The 6,575-nt window shown below is 37.1% G+C and overlaps 1 protein-coding gene across 9 annotated transcripts in view; it reads right to left on the bottom strand.

Moving 5' to 3' along the window:
* ADD3 (adducin 3) overlaps positions 1 to 6,575 on the bottom strand; it is a 139,160-nt gene that overhangs the window by 117,630 nt on the left and 14,955 nt on the right. Inside the window, exon 1 of one of the 9 annotated variants that reach the window (XM_019646647.1) lies at positions 808 to 886. The exons of the other annotated variants lie outside the window; for them this stretch is intronic. The gene's annotated coding sequence lies outside the window, so the exon portion shown is untranslated. Of the gene's footprint in view, positions 1 to 807; positions 887 to 6,575 lie in introns of those variants that run through there. 9 annotated transcript variants of the gene reach the window in all.

The raw sequence follows: 6,575 nt of genomic DNA, 5'->3' as shown, positions 1-6,575 counted from the left end.
CTAACTTGTTCCTCCTGCAAACTTTTGCCTAGACTCCAAACCTTGGTGTCAAGTTTGACACCTCTCTCTCTCTCTCTCTCTCTCTCCTTATGGGATATACACTACATCCCAGTTAGTAAATCCTGTTGGCTCTATAATCCAAATACATCCAGAATCCAATCCAATCCAATCCAATCTCACTACCTTTACCAGATATTTACACTATCTCTCACCAAGATTAATTCATCACTGTGGTTTAGTTTTCAAAACACAGCCAAGGGGTGACTGGTTAGCTCAGTTGGTTAGAGCATGGTGCTGCTAGCACCAAGGTTGCCGGTTCGATCCCCGCATGGGCCACTGAGCTGCGCCCTCCCTAAGAGAGTCAACTATGCCATTGTAGCATGAAAGCAATGTGTAGCCAATGACCATGACTGTTCCCCAATAAAATTAAAAACAAACAAACAAGCAAAGAAAAACACAGCCAAAATAACCCTTTTAAAACCTACGGTATGTCAGATCATTTCCCACTTTTGTTCAAAGCGTCCAGTAGCTTCCCAATACCCGGCCCTCATTCTGTTTCATCCATGCCAGGTACACGTGCGCTCAGGGCCTTCGGGCTTGTTGTTCGCTCTGCCTGCCATGACCTCCTCCTTGATATCACATCCATGCCCAAGTCTTTGCTCACATGTCACTTTCTCAGTGAGGACTTCATCTGGCTACTCTGTTTAAATTTGCCATTATCCCTAAACACTCCCTTTATCTTCCTTCCCTGTTCTATATTTCTCCATGACATTTATACACAACATATACTTGTTTGTTTCTATTTACCTCCAAGAATATAAACTCCATTAGGGCAGGAGGGTATGTTCTGCTTCCTGCAGAATTCCCAGCAGCTGGAACAATGGGCCTGGCACATAATAGGTGCTCAATAAATATTTGTTGAATGAATAAGTGAACAAATGAAAGGAATCATAAACCTGCTCAGAAAAGAAAAAAAATATATAAACAGAGAAATATTTATGAGGAACTAATATAATAAACATAATAAAGTTAGGATGGGACTGGAAAGCACCATTTATAGAAAACTACGCCACAATGCTCCTACAGTTTGCTTTAGGAAAAACTGCGATCCTTGCTCATTTCATTGTTTTTGAAAAGGATCTGTCCATTGTCCGTTGCCAAGGACCCTTAGTTTGTGAAGAACTGAAATAAACTCTTGGAGTTGACAAGTTCCAGGAGTGATGATGTCCTTTTCTCAGGTGCCACATACGAGTACACACAGAACCAAGGACTTTCATGGTCTTGGCCTTCTACTAGACCTATTCCCAGGATCTTCACACGGTACAATCACAGGTTTCGTGGCCATCTGACAACTAAAACCAACTGGTGAATTCACCTTCCTTGGAAGTATAATCACAGCATATTCAAACTGAAATGGATCTCAAGATGACCTATCCCAACCCCTGATATATTTTACACAGAAGAAAACATAAGTAAAAAAGTAAAGAAAGAAAGCAACTGGCTCTGAAATATCTTAAATAGACATTAAGTATTTTCAAATAAGCATTAGGAAGTCATAGAGTATTCAAACACTTTGGAAAAAAATCCACTAAAATACCAAACCAGACAACGTTATTTACAAAAATTCAGTAGAAATGATAGTATCTCATAATATCAACAACTTTATCCACATATTAGATTTAAAAGTTATAATAGAGCCATCAACAGTACTATACTCTAGCATTTAGCAAACAAAGTAAATGATGGACAAATTCAGATTTTTAAAAAATACACACTTCTTCCCCAAAAGAGGCTTTTCTTGTACCGTGTTGGGAATAATGAAGATTTCTAGTTTTTTTTCAAGTACTAACTTTCCTACACATTACTAGCTCCAAAATAGTAGTATAAGGATGTTTCTATAAACCAGTCATTTTCTCATGGGGTTCAGAGGGAGCGTTGTTAAAATCTACATGATTTTACAGCGACCATCACCCTCTCCACCCTCCAAACCCTGCAATAGTCTAATAAACCTCCTTGGCACTGTTACTGATAAGCGTTCACTATGGCCTTCAAGTGCCTTCCAGCTGAAAGAGGCTGTGAACCACTGTTATAAACGATCTCCCATTGTGCTACAGAAAAAGAATTATTTTCATGCACAGTAATTTCTTGCCAAAACCCTCTCCATAGCATGGACCTAGTGAAATTCTACCCTGCCTTTCAGAACCCAATCTTGTTCCTCTTTCCTGGGGATCTTTTTCTGGCCACTCCATCTATGGTGCTCTTTTCTTGACCAGATGACCTATGACATTTGTTATCAATACCTGTCATTTAGCATCCATCACACACTGGCTAGTGACATCTTCCACCCGTACTGTCACCTTAGTTTTTGCTGATCTTTTCTATTTGACTGGAAAGTAGAGTCAGGATTCCAAGGAGTTAAATAACTGATATTCATATGGGGGTTTTCTGGAAGGTAAAGCATAATTCTCTCACATATGAAGGGAAAGAGAGTCCTAAAAAAGTGATTGAGTTTAAAGTACGTAGCACAACTATATCACTGAACTGCAATTTTAGGAGCTTTTGGTTATACCAAACCAATAATTCCCAACCTTTTAAAGTAATAAGGATGGCCTTTTTGAAATGTTTTTTAAAAAAACAAAAACACACTCAAATAGTAGTTGGGCATTAAGTATCTCTTGAGAGGCTATATACGCTGAAAAGTATTAGTATTTACATGTGAAGGATGGTACTCATTTGGTCTATAGAGCACACCTGGTGTGCACCAGAAGTGGAGGTTCCCCCAGGACCCCAGGCTGTGTTGTGGGCATGGGATATTACTGCTATATCCAAAAGTACTACTACCTAAAAATATTTAGGAGCAAGGAAAATATAGGAAGATAACTATCAAAGCCCTACCCCACCCCAACCACAACTCCCCCTGCCCAATTCCAGCATAAAGCCCTTCAGTAACTCAACCCCTCCTCCCATGAAGGAGCATATCGGGGTGCCTAAAAAATGTATACACATGACTTGTATTCATCTCTTGTTATTGGTATATATTATTACAATTTTAATACAGTTTTTTCCTTTCTTAAAATGTGTATACATTATTTTGGCACCCTCTGTATTTTAAGCAACATGAAATAACTCCCTTCAATGTTTCAACAATAAACTTTCCTTATAGTTTTAAATTAATAGCATAGCAAAAGGAACAAAAAAATGAACATTACAGACATAACCAAAGAGCAAATAGTTGAAGGTCCATTTCATATATAATTCCCAATTCTAATGATATCTGAATCCTAGTTTCCCCATTTCATCACCCTCTTTAAAAACAAACAAACAAACAAACAAACAAAAAACACCTATGTTTTCTACCAGAGGCAGAAATATCATTCTAATCTTGGTTCGAGCCTTTTGTGCAGTCACCAACAAGAAGCTTAAATAAATCAGCAGTAAAGCATAATGTTTAAAGGAAAATGGCCCTGGGCTCAAATCTTGGCTCTGTCACTTATTAACTATATGATCTTGGGCAAGTTACTTAGCTAAACTTCAGGTAATTTATGTAAAGTGCTTGACATGATCTTTGGCAGGTTTTAAGGGCTGATAAAAATGGTTACTGATTAATTAATTATATAGAATAGACATATAACAACAAAGGTACTCTTCTTATCATAACAATTTCAAAGCTTCCTTTTGGTTGTCACAGTTCTTTCTTATCTATGGCTTGGACAAGCCTAGTCCAGGTATGCTAAACCTCCACTGACCTATATTACACTGGTTCTGCTATCTCCAGTTCTACCCACTGCTACTACCATAGGCAGTTTCTGGGAATTAGGAAAAACTTGACAAAACACAAAACAAAACAGGAGACCACTTGAGCAAACCAAAACCACAACAAAATTCACTTTGAAACAGTGATTCACTCAAATAGGAACCACTGCCATAGAACCTGAGACAAAGTGAAAGGACAAGAGGAAAAAAATTAATCTTAAAACCTTTACCTCTAGTTAAGCAAGTGATGTGTTTGATGATTTTAAGCCCAAACACATTTTAAACAACATCATTATTGTCTGCAGGAGCCATCAATAACCAGCACTACTAAAGACTATGCCTCCTTAAAATCATTTTCTTTACAGTTTTAATTTAATAATGATTTCACCACTAGGCCATTTTTTCAATATTGAGTCTCATCAACTCTAGCTAGTTTCTCCTTTCCCATGCACTCCAATAAGTGGTGAATTAGCTCTTCCTCATATGTTTAGGCCTCCTGCTGGGAAGGATAATTAAAATTAAGCAAGCAACAATTCCATTTGGAACTAAGATTCTGTCAGCTCTTTCAATGAAGGTGAGCCTGGTTTCTCAAAGCCAGATGCGAGCTCCCTGAGAAAAACGTGGGGCCGCCTAACTTGACGCTGGCCATTCAGTAGATGGCACTCTTCCCTCTGAGCCCAAATTAAACAAGCTCAAAGCAACACGCTCTGCGACACGCAGGTGTGATACAAAGCAGGGGTTCTCACTTCAAAGTACTTAACTGATAGTCACAATCCCTCCAGAAATACATTCATCAAAAACTGATGGTCCAACCAGGCACTTTTAAAGAGACTAGGGAAGCTCAGATTATAAAACATCAAACACAACATAAAATCATCTAACTCAAGTGATTACCAAGTGACCAGCTTCTAAGAGCCTTTACGATGTCAAGCAAATACACTGTTCTTATTCAGGCATAAAATGTGCCTTCTCTATTACATTCTGCTATAGAAGTGACAGCTTTTCAGTGGCTGGTAACCAGATCCTTCTCCAGCTATCAAATATTTCTTTAGGGTATTTAATGACAACAAAGTGTAGAGACAACTATGATTTTGTCATTATTAACATTNGCCCTCATGATCTGGTTCTCTTAACATTACTTTTGCTCTCCTTCTCCCACCACATCCATCCCACAGACCTACATGCTTTTGCATAGTCTATTATCTTGATTGGTAATTCACCCTCCTCTTCATCATTTGAGAGATCCTCTAAAGATCTACCCAAATGCCATCCTTCTCCATGGACATGTCTCCCCAGTGGGATAAACTTTTCCCTTCTCAGTGCCCACCGCACTTCTCTGGTATGGCATAACTCTCAGGCTGGTGTTGGCGTCAGTCACATAGGGGTCTCTCTTCCTCACTACAGTTCTTGTCTGGTTCACATATGTTTCCCTTAAAATGATGAATATATAGCAAACCATTCAAGTAATATGAACCTCTAGTCTCTAGAAGTTTCATTCTAATAAAGAAATATATAAATATCTACATATTCACAATAAAATTAGAGGGTGAATTTTATGGTATATGAATTATATCTTAATTAAAAAATAACATAGAATATGTGGTACAAGAAAGTTAAACATAATCCTTTCATGTACTTCTTCGGCAGGCAACTCTTTGGTGGTAATTATGCTTTAAAGAGGTAAATATCATGGGTTCGCTAGAAAAAAATTATTGGGAACTGAGTTTTCCATATTTTAAAATTATAGGTATGGAGAAAAAAATAAACCATCTTTACTGACATAAGACCTAAAAACTTATTTATAAAGCAGTCCGTACTCTCTGAAACCCATGGAAATAATCATTACAAAGAATTCTTTTGCTTATCTAGGTCATCTTTATGAAATTGGGTATTAAAAAAATATATATTCACTCATGACTTGCCAAAGATCAGATCACAAACTGCCTTCTGATTTCTACCTGAAGGATCTAAGTATCTTAACTCTGCCTCTTTAAGCAAACCAAGCTAAACCAGGTTTACTGCAGTTAATTCTTGCTTCCTTGACTTTCTACTGCAAAAGCAATTTTATTTGAGAAATAAGGTCCACATCAAGTTGTTTTAGTTGTTCTCATGTACATGAGTGCACACACACACTTTTTTCCTGGTATCTTTTAAATAAATCGAGATAAAATTCATTCTTTTAAATCGTACAACTCAGCAGTTTTTTGTATATTCACAATGTTGTGCAATCATCAACACTATCTACTTCTAGAATTTTTTCATCACCCCAAAGGAAAACCCAGTACCCCTAATCCTTGGCAACCACTAATCTTTCAGTCTCTTTGGATTTGCCTATTCCGTGCATTTCATATAAATGGAACCATACAATATGTGCCCTTTTGTGTCTGGCTTCTTTCACTTAGCATAATTTTTTCAAGGTTCATTCATGTTGTAGAATATATCAGTACTTCATTCCTTTTTATGATTGAATAATATTCCATTGCATGGATAGACCACATTTATTTAGCCATTAATCAGTTGATAGACATTTAGGCTGTTTCCACTTTTTGGCTACTCTGAATAATGCTGCTATGAACACTGGTGTACAAGTTTTTTTGTGTGTGAACATATGTTTTCACTTGAGTGTATACCTAGGAGTAGAATTGCTGGGTTATAATGATAACTTATATGCTACTATTTTTAACCGTTAAACCACATTAACTTTTTGAGGAATAGCCATTTTATATTTTACATTCACACACATGTTTTTAAAGGGCAGTAACAACACTATTTTTATTTTCACATTTTGATTAAAAGCAAATTGTTCTATCTATAGAGAAAAA

This window comes from Hipposideros armiger, unplaced genomic scaffold, assembly GCF_001890085.2.
Source record: "Hipposideros armiger isolate ML-2016 unplaced genomic scaffold, ASM189008v1 scaffold_105, whole genome shotgun sequence".
In the NCBI taxonomy this organism is placed as follows: Eukaryota; Metazoa; Chordata; class Mammalia; order Chiroptera; family Hipposideridae; genus Hipposideros; species Hipposideros armiger.
This window is presented reverse-complemented; position numbering and strand designations above follow the sequence as displayed.